We start from the raw sequence: 12,617 nt of genomic DNA, 5'->3' as shown, positions 1-12,617 counted from the left end.
ACCTGGTTTCACAACTACTACTACTGCTTCTACAAATACATGTCTTTAAATACTACTTTTTCTATGTTACATATGTTAAATAACTCCCTAAAATACAATATGTACATTTATACTGCAATTGTCACTGATGAGATTACATTAAATATGGGCAGGATTTGACCAAAAGAAAAAACAAAAAAACAAAAGCAAAAAAAAACAGGGGTTGGTCTGCAGCTGGCCCAATGTTTCTTATCATTTTTAATCTAAAGTACAAAGTTGTATTGCTTGTTATTCTGAGTGCCAGAGGTGCTGACACTGGATATTCTTAGTCTCTTGTCTTGGGTTAAGCCTACAAATGATTTAATTGAGATTATAAGCTTTGTTTCAGGGTACTTCAATACTGTGAAAACAAAAGAAAAACAATTGGCTTAGTAATATATAATTCATTAACAATCATTTTATATGTAGCTAACATTATTGGATGTGGATTGATGTCTGCAGTATTAACTATATTAGAATAACTGAATATGTGTGTTTATAAATAAGGGGTACTGTAATTGACATCTTGACTGTACCTTTGTGTTATGACAACCAACCTCTGAGCACTGTGAACAAAAATAAAATGTTTTTAGTTAAAATTACTCTTTGTGTTTTTCTTTCTTTCAAGAAAATAGCATTAACCTTGAATTTTCAAGAATTGTATACCAACTCAAAATGAGCTTAAGTTTTTAGCTAGTCAATCCTTATTGGTCTTATTAGCTCTTCAGTTTTACAGCAAAATGTTTGCATTGAAATAAAAGTTAGAGCAATAATTACTAATTGTTTATCTAAAACTTTAGGTGTATATAGCAAAAGAAGAAAAAGAAGATATGAGCTTTGCATTGAGCCAGGCATTCAAGTTATTTAATTTTTTTCAGTTCACCAAGTAAACTCTAGATGGAGACAAACTCACAGCAGTGGGCTTTGGGAGCCGGGGGGCTCATTGTGGCTCCTCTCTGTTTATTCTGTCAACACTGAGATGTGGCCCCGGGGGCGCTAGTGCATAAAAAGAAACCTAAGATTGACTTGAGTAAAACTGAAGTTAGAAGAATAATAGTCTTCAGAATAGTGATATAGGCCCATGAATTCAAGAAGTCATTTTTGTAGAATCATATATTGTTTATTCCAGTAGTCAAAATAAAATATCCTAATTGTTTTACAGCAAATGTGGTCAAACTTGTATTTTGATTATTCCCTTAAAGAAAATGATTTAACTCTTTTCTAAATCTATGGGAGGGGCATTTAAGCTTATTTGTTTGTGCCTACCTTTGTATTGAATAGGCCTACATAAGCCTATTTGGTATAGCCTGCCATTTGGAGTGCACTTAGTAATTGATGTGGTTGTATCTTGCAAGACGCTGGAGCAAGTTTGAGACAAAGACTGCAGGGCATAAACAGCAGGACCCACTATCCCTGATTTGCATGCGATTCATTTCCATTGCAAATGAGTCGGTACAGATTATGCCCTCTCTCTTGTGATTGGTCACCTATTACTTCATTATACAGGGTACTTGCATGACCTCCCGAGATAAAGTGTGTTCTTCAGTTGGAGAGATCATAGCTTGGACAGCTATCATTGTCTCTACACCATTCATCCCCATCAGTCAAAATTCATCTGTAAATATTATATGTCAGTGTAAATATTGACAGTGCAAATACAGCCCCCCTTTTGCCCCCTTTTTAAATGGTTGTCACGATACCACTCCCTTTGAAAAAATACCACTAGACCGTACAGTTTAAGATAACCATCAACCTCCAAAGCCCAAACTGGAAAAGCAGTTTTTTTTGTGTTTTTTTTTTTTTTTTTTTGTTTTTTTTAAATCAACAGCTACGTGTACAAAGATGACACTTTCTGTCTTTAAACAAATTACAACTTTCTGTCTCTAAGTTAGAGTCTGGTATTTTGACATTAGAAAGTGAAAAATGAAACTTCTGAAGCAGCATCTGTGTCACATTGTCTGGGTTGTTTTTGGCAGCCAAATGGTTAAAGCAGTTGTCACTTCTCTGGACATAACCACATAGCAAGTCACACTCGATAGAGATAAATAAGGTGCTTTCCGACGAATCTCTTACAGTGCTGAAATGACTGAACGCTCACGAAGGGGAAACAAAGGGTTAATTTTAATATGTACAGTAACACGTACACATACATAACCTTAAGATAATCTATATCTGATCTTACTGTATCCACCTACAACAAATGTACCTCCACTTCTGAGTAAGCTGAGCTGTTACATGGCCTTTCAATAGTAATGCATGCACAGATTTGTTAGACTTTTGGGACATTTTAGTACAGATCTGAAATAGCATAACGGGAAAAACAGCAGGTAAAATAAATGAGAATTAGACTTAGACTTATAAAATTAATAATTAGTTCTTTCTCTCAGTTTTTTGATGGTCCTTTATAAGAATAATTTTCGAAATGGCCAGCAGACTTTGTGGGGTTGTCTTAATAATAATACATTTTTTTATATTGCATTTTATATTTGAGGAAAATCTCAAAATGCTACAGCAGGTAAATAAGTCAAAGTCAAAAATAATTACATAATTAGCAGTACAAGATCATGGAAAATATAGAATTAAAATGGTAATAAAAAAGGTACTAGTAGGCCTTTTGGAATAAACATGTCCTTAGGTCTTATAACCTTTTAAGAGCTTATTATTTGCACTACTGTTACTTTCATTTACTACTTTATATCAAAATAATTCTAGTGGTGTGGTCAGTCACCTGCTGCTTTGCCTAGAATGTTCCACAGTATGGAATTAAACTACTTATTTACTGCTTTTTTGTTTTGTTTTGTTGCTTTAACAATGCCATGAAAAACATGTATTTGTTATTGTGGAAAGGCTCTCCTTACGCTAGATCTAACCTGTAACTTGGTCAGGTTATTCCATACAATGCCGTACATTAGTAGAACTGTTATTTTTAATGCATTGTAAACTACTGATGCTGTAGCTAGTAAAATAAGAATTTAATTGATTTAATTTATTTCTTACAATGGCAGATTTTAATACTTCAATGTCCTCATTTTCCCAGCTAGTCTCATACTGTCACTGTAGTAGGCGATTTGTCGAAGTGTCTTGACCATGAACTCAGCGTCAGCATTTGAACTGTTGACCTTACAGTTTGTGTGAAAGTTGTAGAGACAATAACATGACCTTTGACCTTTTAGTCTTTTACTTATGAAAAGCCATTTCTCAGTATGTATGCATCTGAATTACTGCTAACACTACCACATCGTTTGGGTCTACTACTAGTAATGCCACAGCCACTGACTCATTTTGTTGATTATAATCACCATTCTACAATAATGAAACTTATACCCTGATCTCATAGATGTAAAAGTAGACATTGCATTGTTATTCATCTGCCTAACTTGAATAAATGTATCCAATGACTTCATATCTTAATCCAGATCCGTCCACAAATCCACCTGTTGTCCTATTCCCTCAGGCCCCGGTGCAGGTGAAGACCAGAGGTTTCCTATAAGTTCCTTCTTTTGCACTTGTTTTTACAGGCAGTGTCTGACCTGCCCAACCTGCTCCACCAGTTTTGCCTTATTAGCCAAATCATATTACCACCTTAGTAACATTAATACGGGCTCGGTAATATTGTTGCAGCTGTAAACAAGGTGTGTAGATGACTATCCAGCCATATGTTTATTTTGTCCGGATTTTGGGGTTATGAGTAATGTTTGTTGTGGTTTGGGATGCTCAGGGTGCAAATTATTACTGGTAAAGCCTGTATGCATCGATTCGCCTGTGTAGGATTAGGGCTGAGACAGACAAGAGACAGCTACAAAGTGACTCCATTGAAGTCTGAATCACCCAAAACAGTGAAAACAGCATTTACAGATTTTAACCTAAGGTTTTAGTCAGCCATAGGGTGTTGCTATTTGCATACAGAGTGTAAAATGTACTCACTGCTCACTGCCTATCCCACAGTTTCAAAATTATCATGAAATTTATATTACTACGATATTGATTTGAACCATGTTAAAGGTACAGTGTATAACATTCTGGAAGTGACACCTGCATAATTCCATGAAAATAGAAAGTTAAAAACATAATTTCCATGGAGAAAGATAAGATTATAGACAAAGGAACAACATTTCCAAGGAAATAAGCAGCCAAGTGAGTCAAGTTTGCTGACTGTAAGGACACGTGTTTTTAAAATAAAATTTTCAGAGCAATACACAAACACACACACAGACATACACACAAAAAAACTACATCCTTTTACTGTTATATGCAGTGGCTAATTTTCTAGTTTCAATATAAATAAAAAAAATCTGAAATGACAACAGTATAAAAGCAGACTTTGAAATAGCTATCTACATTCTAGTAATCCCATATACAAATACATTGCAGCCCAATCAAATTTGCCCCTCAGGTCCTATTCTACATTCACTTTTATCCCGTTTTCTTCAGCTAGGGTTCAACAAGGGGTCTATTGCCTCTAAATAAAAACAAACTGTAGTTCATTAATTCATTAGTTCATTCTAGGTGAAAGGTCTGTATGTTTTCTTTAGACTTAACCCCCCCTCAAGGCAGAACAGCCTATTTACATGTAGTCAAATGTAGATTCTGGGAAGGCTTTCATAACAGCTAAATGGTAACCCTTGTTTGGAATCTTTACTCTTAACTGAATGAGAGGTGCACTGTGGGTAATCTTTTGTAGTTAGCATAGCAGGTTGTTGATGAGTGACCTTAAACATTGGACTACAAATCATGTTTGATGTATGTATGGTGTGACTTATGTAAATTAGACTGTATGTCTGTGTTTGAGAAGGACTTCATTTAAACCTCACTGCTCTAGTGACTAACTCCACTGTTCCAGTTTTGACATAATGCTGTATATTTTTCCCTGTGATTTGATTGATTTTTTAAAATTTTCATATTAAAAATTTATAAATCAAGCTTTTCAGTTAATTTCATGAACATCAACAAAATGCATTTAATACACAAAAAGCACAAGCAAACAGTAAATTTTAGGCCTCTAAAAATGTGACTTATTTGGAGTCATGGTTTCACTGACAGAGGAAAGCATGTAGACCTGCTGAAAAAAAAAAAAAAAAAAAATTTGTTTTGTTGATTCCAGGTAAAAATAGATAAATAAATAAAAATTATAAATCAGATGGAAAACTGATAATTTGTGGGGGATATGTGTAACCCTGATGTGTTCCCAGGTGAATTCATTTGACTGGCAAATGAGTATGCAAAGGAGGAGGAGTAGCCTGTATGCGTGCTCCGTCATGCCTCCCCTCACCTGGGACGACCATCCGGGCAGTACATGGTAATTTTGCATATACAAGAACATTTGGATTAGATATGTGGTCAGTGACTATCCAAATTGCATCACAAAAGAGTGGGCCTTCCGCTTTCTTGTTGCAAAATAGCACCTCCTTTCTCTCCTTCTCCGGACACACATCTTTCTTCATTCATGGGCTTGTGCGGCTGCGGAGGAAGTTGTCACAAACAGGGGAAGTGTGTAGTAAAAAATATGTCAAGATATGTCAAGTATTGTTCACCTCATTGAGAGAGTTTCCTCTTTTTCTGTGGTCTGCTGCATTGTCCATCTAAAACGGAGCAGATACACAACAAAGTTAGTTTAATTATGTTATAGTCACGTTCTTCCCCCTGCCACCAAAATACTTCCTTCAAAATAAAATAGATGATTCCTCTTTTACCAGACTTCTCTTTGTCCAAGTAATTAAATGAAATAATCACATTATGTAACACTATATTTGATAGACATATAGGCACATTGTGTACAGAGTGAGTAACAGGCTGTTAGTTAGCAGATAGCTGTTTTTCTACATCTGTTTACTTTGCACTTTTCAATCATTTTTTGTGTTCTGTCTGCAATTGCACAGCCACAATATTATTTTACATTACATTTTTAAATTAAATATATACACTGACACAAAAATAATAGACTAATTCTTGTATTGTTATGACATTCAATCACACTCGGCACTCAGTTCTTTAATTTGGTTTAATTCGTTGAGACTGACTAAATTGCCTAAAAAATGCCTACATTTGAAAAATGAAAATACCACCCTCATTTAGATGAAGAAAATACTTAATAGTTGAACTTAAAAAAATAAAATGAAATAAAACACAAAAATATAATGCAGTATGTATTATTAAGAAAGACTTTTTCCACTTCTCTGTGCTGCACTGTGAGGGTTATGTCATTGTCGAAGAGCTAATACCATATTTGTTTTTGAGGATGAGACATGCGCAGAGTCCATCAGTGACTGGACATCTAGAGACTGTCCACTTCCTGCTCATGTCACAGGATCATCTCCAAATCATCTCGTTGTAAGTTTTCCTCCAAATTATTCTTATATTCTTAAACATCAACTTGTGTTACAGTCAATTTAGCAAAGAGCCGTTATATCCGTGTAGATTTGATCTTTTTATTTGTTTATTAAGACAATACGCTTCCAAGTACATCTGTGTTTCTGAGTATGAATGAGTGTGTCTATCATAAACATTAGTCATCAATAATAGTGTATTAACTGTATTTTGTTTTCCTCACATGATCATTTGAATCAGTAAATCAATAGTAATCATGTAGTCAATACTAAGTTATATTTTTCATAATGACTAAAACAGCTACGTGTACACGCACTTGTAAGGCTTGTTGTTGTTGTTGGAAAGTGTGGAGTTTACATAGCTCTAGACTTTACGTAACATACTATTATACTATACTACCATACAGTAATTATACTATAGTGCATGTGACAATAGTGATGGTAATCTCATAAGAATGCTTTCTCTTTCTATTTCTGGGAAACATGGAGAGGGAAGAGGGAATGAGGAAGTTAATAAAACCAAACGGACACTTTTTAAAAACATATTGCAGTTTCAACCCTGGATTTTACCACAATGAAATACTATTTTACAGATCAACTTTCAGCACATTTAGTCCTAGTGTGACATATTTGATAACATTAAGTTTGAAAACTAAGAATTCTTGTCTATATTCAACCCGATGTTATTGTGTGAATCCTAACACACTGCTAATTTAAAGCTGTAATGTTTTGGCAAGTTTTTCTAATATTTTTAGTATTGTTGATCCCAGCAGATGGTTTAATTACTAAAACAATGAAGATGATTTGTTATATTCATATAGTATATAGTGTATTGTTATAAAGTTGCATTATGGAACTTTTTGGTAGGGGTTATAACCTCATTGCTTATCTTCATGAAGATGATATTGTAGTAATTTCACTGTGAGTGGGGTCACTTCTCCACAGATTTGACCTGTAAGTTCACCTTGTGGTGTCTTCTGATGCCATATTGAGGAACATTCTAGGCAAAATAATAGCATCTCCATGGAGACAAGCAGGTGACGAACCTTTGACCAAAAAAGTATTAAAATGTGTGTGTGTGTGGGTTGTTGTTTTTTTTAAGGTCGCCTGCCTGGCAAACTGTAATATCATTCTTATTTGGAGTATGGAAACAACCTGTGCCTCCATCTCCTGCACATTCACACCCTGTACTTAGAATACCTTCTGAATGCCCATTCAAAGTAAAGGGACATAATGGTATAATGATCTTGTGCTTGACTCATGTGTGGGATTATGAAAGTGAATGGTTGAACACTGCCCACACTTCACAGCAGTCCCACAGAGCAGCAGAGGCCAGGCAGTAGGTGCGGCGCTCAGCTCTGGATCAGGCCGGGCCACATCCTGGAGAATGTTTCCTAACTCCGCTACGAGTCCAGACATGATGCACCGTGACACCGAGAACGGGATGGGGCCCGGAAAAACGGGATTCCACTCTCACTAGTCGCCTACAGAACAGCATACCAGCGCCAGAGTTTCCCACGAGAAAACCTGCGGCGTTTTTCGGTACTGGTTGGAAGCACGCAGGGGAGCGGACAGGAGCTAACAGGAGCAGGTGGAGGTAGTTCAGGTGCAGGACAGGTGTAGGGTTTGACTGGATGAGACTTAAGGATGCAGGCAGACAATATTTTAGGGATTAGCAGAGATCTCCATGAGAAAAACAGAGATAGGCATCAGGTGGGCTACTCAGGACTACGATGCATGACTTAGTTTGTTTATTCACAAAAGTTTGATCAAGATTTGAGTTGATAATGACAATATGCAATCCCATGACATACAGCCAGTGACTAACAATGCTTCACTGATAATTATAGCTGAAAGATGTGAGTGTGAGGATTTAATGAGGCGAGTTGTCTAGTCAGATTTGTTTTTTCCATTAAGAAAAGTAAAATATTTCTTTGTAGTTAAAATGTAATTTTTTCGGCTTAAAATAGATTACAGCTCCTACAGCTTTAGGAACAAAACAAATGATGAGTTAACCATTATAGAGACATGTCACACTTTTTTATTTAAATCCATTTTAACTCCTCTAAAACATCCCTGTAAAAACTTTGTTCCAATCATGAGAATCTGTGAACCTGTATGAAAAAACTACAATTTCATTACAAATTTCCTACTGAACCTTATAGCTGAGAGAATCAGAAAAAAACATTAATAAATTCAAAACAGATTTCTTTTTATTTAGTCAAAGATATATATATGTTATATGACGTCTTAAAATTGCCTGGACTATTTTACAGCAGGGCTTTAAACATATGTCCCTTGCATTTGCTCAAGACCAAGTGTTTTATAGCTTGAAAATACCTTAAAACCCTCCACCAGAAACATTACACAGTGCAACTTTAACAAAATATCTCAATACGCTCATAGTAATATTTATTAATTTGATCTCTAAACCTCATGATAAAAAAAATGATAGGATAATAATGTTGTTTTTTTCTTAATGATGCCACTAGGTGTGGTTGTGTAGTGTCCTCGTGTCTAGTGTGACCTAATTTATTATTTGTACCTGTATTGTATATTTGTACCTGATTCTTGGCTGTGCTCTTCTCCCTCTGCCCTCCTCCTTCCTCCTCCCTCCTTCCTCCCTTTCTCCAGAACACGCTGTTTTCGTGGATGGAGCTGGAGCTGTCAGACCAGTCCGACCACAGCACTCATCAGCTGCATCTGGAGGGATTTCAGGCTTTCGCCGCCTCATCCTGGATCTGTGAAGAAACATTAGGAAGAATAAGTGCAAATCCCACTCATAAAGCCCCATAATAACTCCACTTTTGGCTGCGTCTACACGGCTTTTATGTATCGTTTTAAAGAGGGGCTAAGCTGCTGTTGACAGACACCTGCTCGGAGGTGAGACTAATGTTAACAGCCGTGACAACTTTGAACTTTGACCTCAAGTGGTGGAAGGAATCACCCACCACTTATTCCACACATGACAAAACTTTCATCAGAGAAATTGTAAATGTGTAACTACATTGTTGTTCATTATAAGACATTCTATGATGCTGGTATGGTAGGATATATTTTTCCAACAACAACAGACAACATCACTGAGGGGAACTATCTTGGGCAAGGGTCAACAGGAGAGCCAATTCAGATAGTCAGAAAAAACAAACAAACAACAATAACTGTGGATTAATCTAATGTTAGGTTTATGGAGATGCTGCCCAACCATACACAGGTAGAATATGCAAACTCCAAACAATAGGGCCATATATGATTCAGGATTTGAACCTGATCTCTTGCTTCTATACGGTGCTAACTCTATCATTGCATTACCAGTATACAATTAGACTGGGGAAAAAAGAAAACAAGGTGAATGTAACAAATATGGCCATAATGTGACACATTTAAGTTGTCATAGCAAGACATGATTAATAATAATGAAAAAAAGACCTTTTGTTTTTGTTCTTCACAACAAGGGAGATTTGACGAAGTGTAGTTGACATTAACCCATGGAAAAATATGTCTTGCAGCCAAGTAGAAATTTTCCATTGGCCTGACTCACTCTTTGCATCTACTTTGCATAGCTTTTGCATTTGGCTGCGTTTGCCTGCCAACTCGCCCATTCAGCGGGATACATCTTTATTACAAGTATACACCCCAAAGGATTAGCACAAAGTAAATTCCAACTTGAGGTTTGGATCTGTATTTTGGTGGGTGGGACTATAGAGGTGATTGACAGCTGCACATGTGCCTGGACCAGGGGCTTGTACCGAGAGGCCTGTGCTTCAGCTCCAGAACAAACACAAACTAAAGAAGCAGTGAGGCGTTTGCACAGTGACATCCTGTTCACAGAGCCCCCTCCACAAACAAAGCACACTGCAGTAATAAACGTAATTATAAAGCTAATATTTACTACAGTATTAATGACTGCCATGGAGGTGGAAAAGAACCAACATACAAAGCACTTTCTTACGTAAAATAAATTGTCTTTCATGCTTCAGTTGCAAAATTGTAATCTAATAGTAGCAACGATTCTTGAATCTGGTAAACATTATTAGCCGTAGTCAAAATAGCTGTAAAACAGGTTAGTAGTAACACTGGCAGAAATAGCTGCTGCACTTGATTTTTTGTGTACCATTAATAAAATAAATTTTATGTAAAGATGCTCTATGTAACATTTTGGCAGAGGTTTGGCCACCTGCTTGTCTCCATGGCGATGACATTGCTTAGCCTATAATCTTTTTGGTTTGGTATTGAAGTTATTTGTCCCATGGTGAAAATCAGGTGGTGCCACCAGGCCAAGTAACAGGTCAGATCTGTGAGGAAGTGACTCCACTCACTCTATGAATGCATGTTTACAGTTATTTTTGACCAATAAAAACATGTGTAATTAAAAATATTTAATGCCATACTGTGGAATATTCCAGGCAAAGCAATATTTCCCTGGAGAAATTTTGCAGACCACAAAACCACAAAAGTTACAAGGTGTACCATTAAAGTCAAACATGTATTGGTTTTAAATCCTACTCTAAATCAATGTGCATTTGTCATAGTTTTGTTGCATCACGAAACTCAGATGAAACTTGGAGGCAGGAGGGGCAAAGGGAGAGCCGGCTTCACGTTGGCGGGTTTCCAAAGTGAAGAGAAAAGAACGGGAAAACCTGGATATGTGTGGCACTCGTAAAAGGCTTTTTGACTGCAGGGCTTTGGAGTGGGGCCAGCTCCTGAGGCCTCCAGAACGTACTGCTATTGTTTATGCCCTCTATGTTAAAGGACCTCAAAGCAAATGTAATTACAGCCATCTAAGAGAGATTCAAAAGTTATTCGTCTTTTGTCTACTTTATATTATGTAGTGTTCTATTTGGAAAGTGATCAAACAAAATTTGTACTTGTTTTAAACACTATAATATTTACACAGTTTTATATGTCACTCAAATAATTAAAAACATATTTATTAAATGAAATGTTTTGTTGATGTGAATTCATCCATAACATCTGATAACAAATTACTTACCCATAGAAGATATAAAGTAGCTAAATCTGGTAGAAATCCTCTTTTCTTTTTTGTAAGACTGATTGAATTGTGCATGGTGCCTGAAAAAGGAATAAACTATGAATTAATTATATAGTATGACATGAGTACATTTAATTTCATCACGGTCATATTTATTGTATTCATTTGAGGCCTGCTCTCTGCTCTCCTTTCATTTTGACATAGCTGTAAATGGATTACTGTTACTGTTTTGACTGATTTTGAGTTTTGATTCCTTGTGCATTGATGTCTGTATGGGTTAATGTAAACCAAGACTTAAAGGACTATGAAATTACAGGTTAGCTATACTTTAGTCACCTGCTATATACACTCCACTTTATAAACTCTTAGCTATTGACACAAGAGCACCACCAAAAAGTAGTTCTGATCCCATTGTCCTCTTGGTGAATGCAGCAATAATTCCTTGATGGTGACAGGCCCAGTGTTCGTGATCCATGGCTGCTGTGTGCCGTCTGACCGGTTGGACGCGTACATTTGAAATCCTGTTCCAGTCACCCCCATCTGTGTTCCTGTTCTGACACGTCCCAGCCTCAGAGCCCAGTGTTTGTGTATTATCACTCATTATGAACAACATGAGTGCGCAGGTGAGTGCTAGGAGGTAATCGTCCATCTCTGTGAGCACCTACTCCAGTTTCTGTTCCCATCTCCTCTGGTATTCAATTTCTGGACAAAGCATTTTTCATAATAATACACAGGGGTACATACAGTTGTAGGTTTGTTTGCCGTGTCCTTATTGAGGTGAGGTGTATTGACATAAGTAAATGCCCCTATCCATTTGAAACACTCACATGTATTATCTTTGTTACTTCACCTCGTTACTAAATAGTTTGTGTCACAGTTGTGTATCAGTAGAAATGTACCAGAGTTATCAGGGCCTTGTGTTTCCTGTTTTGCAATCCTCATGCCCTCCCAAAAACGTCTGCCGCGGGCCTATTGACAACCTTAGCCAAAATGTGTGTCTTTTCCAGTATACTGTAACTTCTCTCTTGAAAGGTCTGCCACCTGCTGTTATTGTATTGGCTTAAATGTTCTACCGTATGTTTTTATTGTTCAAAAAAATTCATCGAAAAGCATGCATTTGTGTAAGGTGGGTCGCCCCTCCACTGATCAGACCTGTAACTAGGCCTTGTAGCATCACTGGATAATTATATTTTGCTAAATACTGTGGAACACTCTAGGCAAAGCAATAAATACAACATACCCCCCTCCAGAAAGGTTACCTAATGCATACTATATTTTTAAAA

The 12,617-nt window shown here is 36.6% G+C and overlaps 1 long non-coding RNA gene across 1 annotated transcript; it reads left to right on the top strand.

The window, feature by feature from the left end:
* The first annotated feature begins 6,261 nt into the window (after window positions 1–6,261).
* Window positions 6,262–11,451, top strand: LOC110175413 (uncharacterized). Its single transcript, XR_002319222.2, has 2 exons — window positions 6,262–6,345; window positions 8,976–11,451. It is a non-coding gene; the product is annotated as an uncharacterized LOC110175413 (long non-coding RNA).
* Window positions 11,452–12,617: the final 1,166 nt, after the last annotated feature.

This window comes from Boleophthalmus pectinirostris, unplaced genomic scaffold, assembly GCF_026225935.1.
Source record: "Boleophthalmus pectinirostris isolate CB_2022bp ecotype Guang Dong unplaced genomic scaffold, ASM2622593v1 HiC_scaffold_13, whole genome shotgun sequence".
In the NCBI taxonomy this organism is placed as follows: Eukaryota; Metazoa; Chordata; class Actinopteri; order Gobiiformes; family Gobiidae; genus Boleophthalmus; species Boleophthalmus pectinirostris.
Note: the sequence above shows the minus strand (reverse complement) of the source record. Positions and strands in the feature narration are given on the sequence as shown.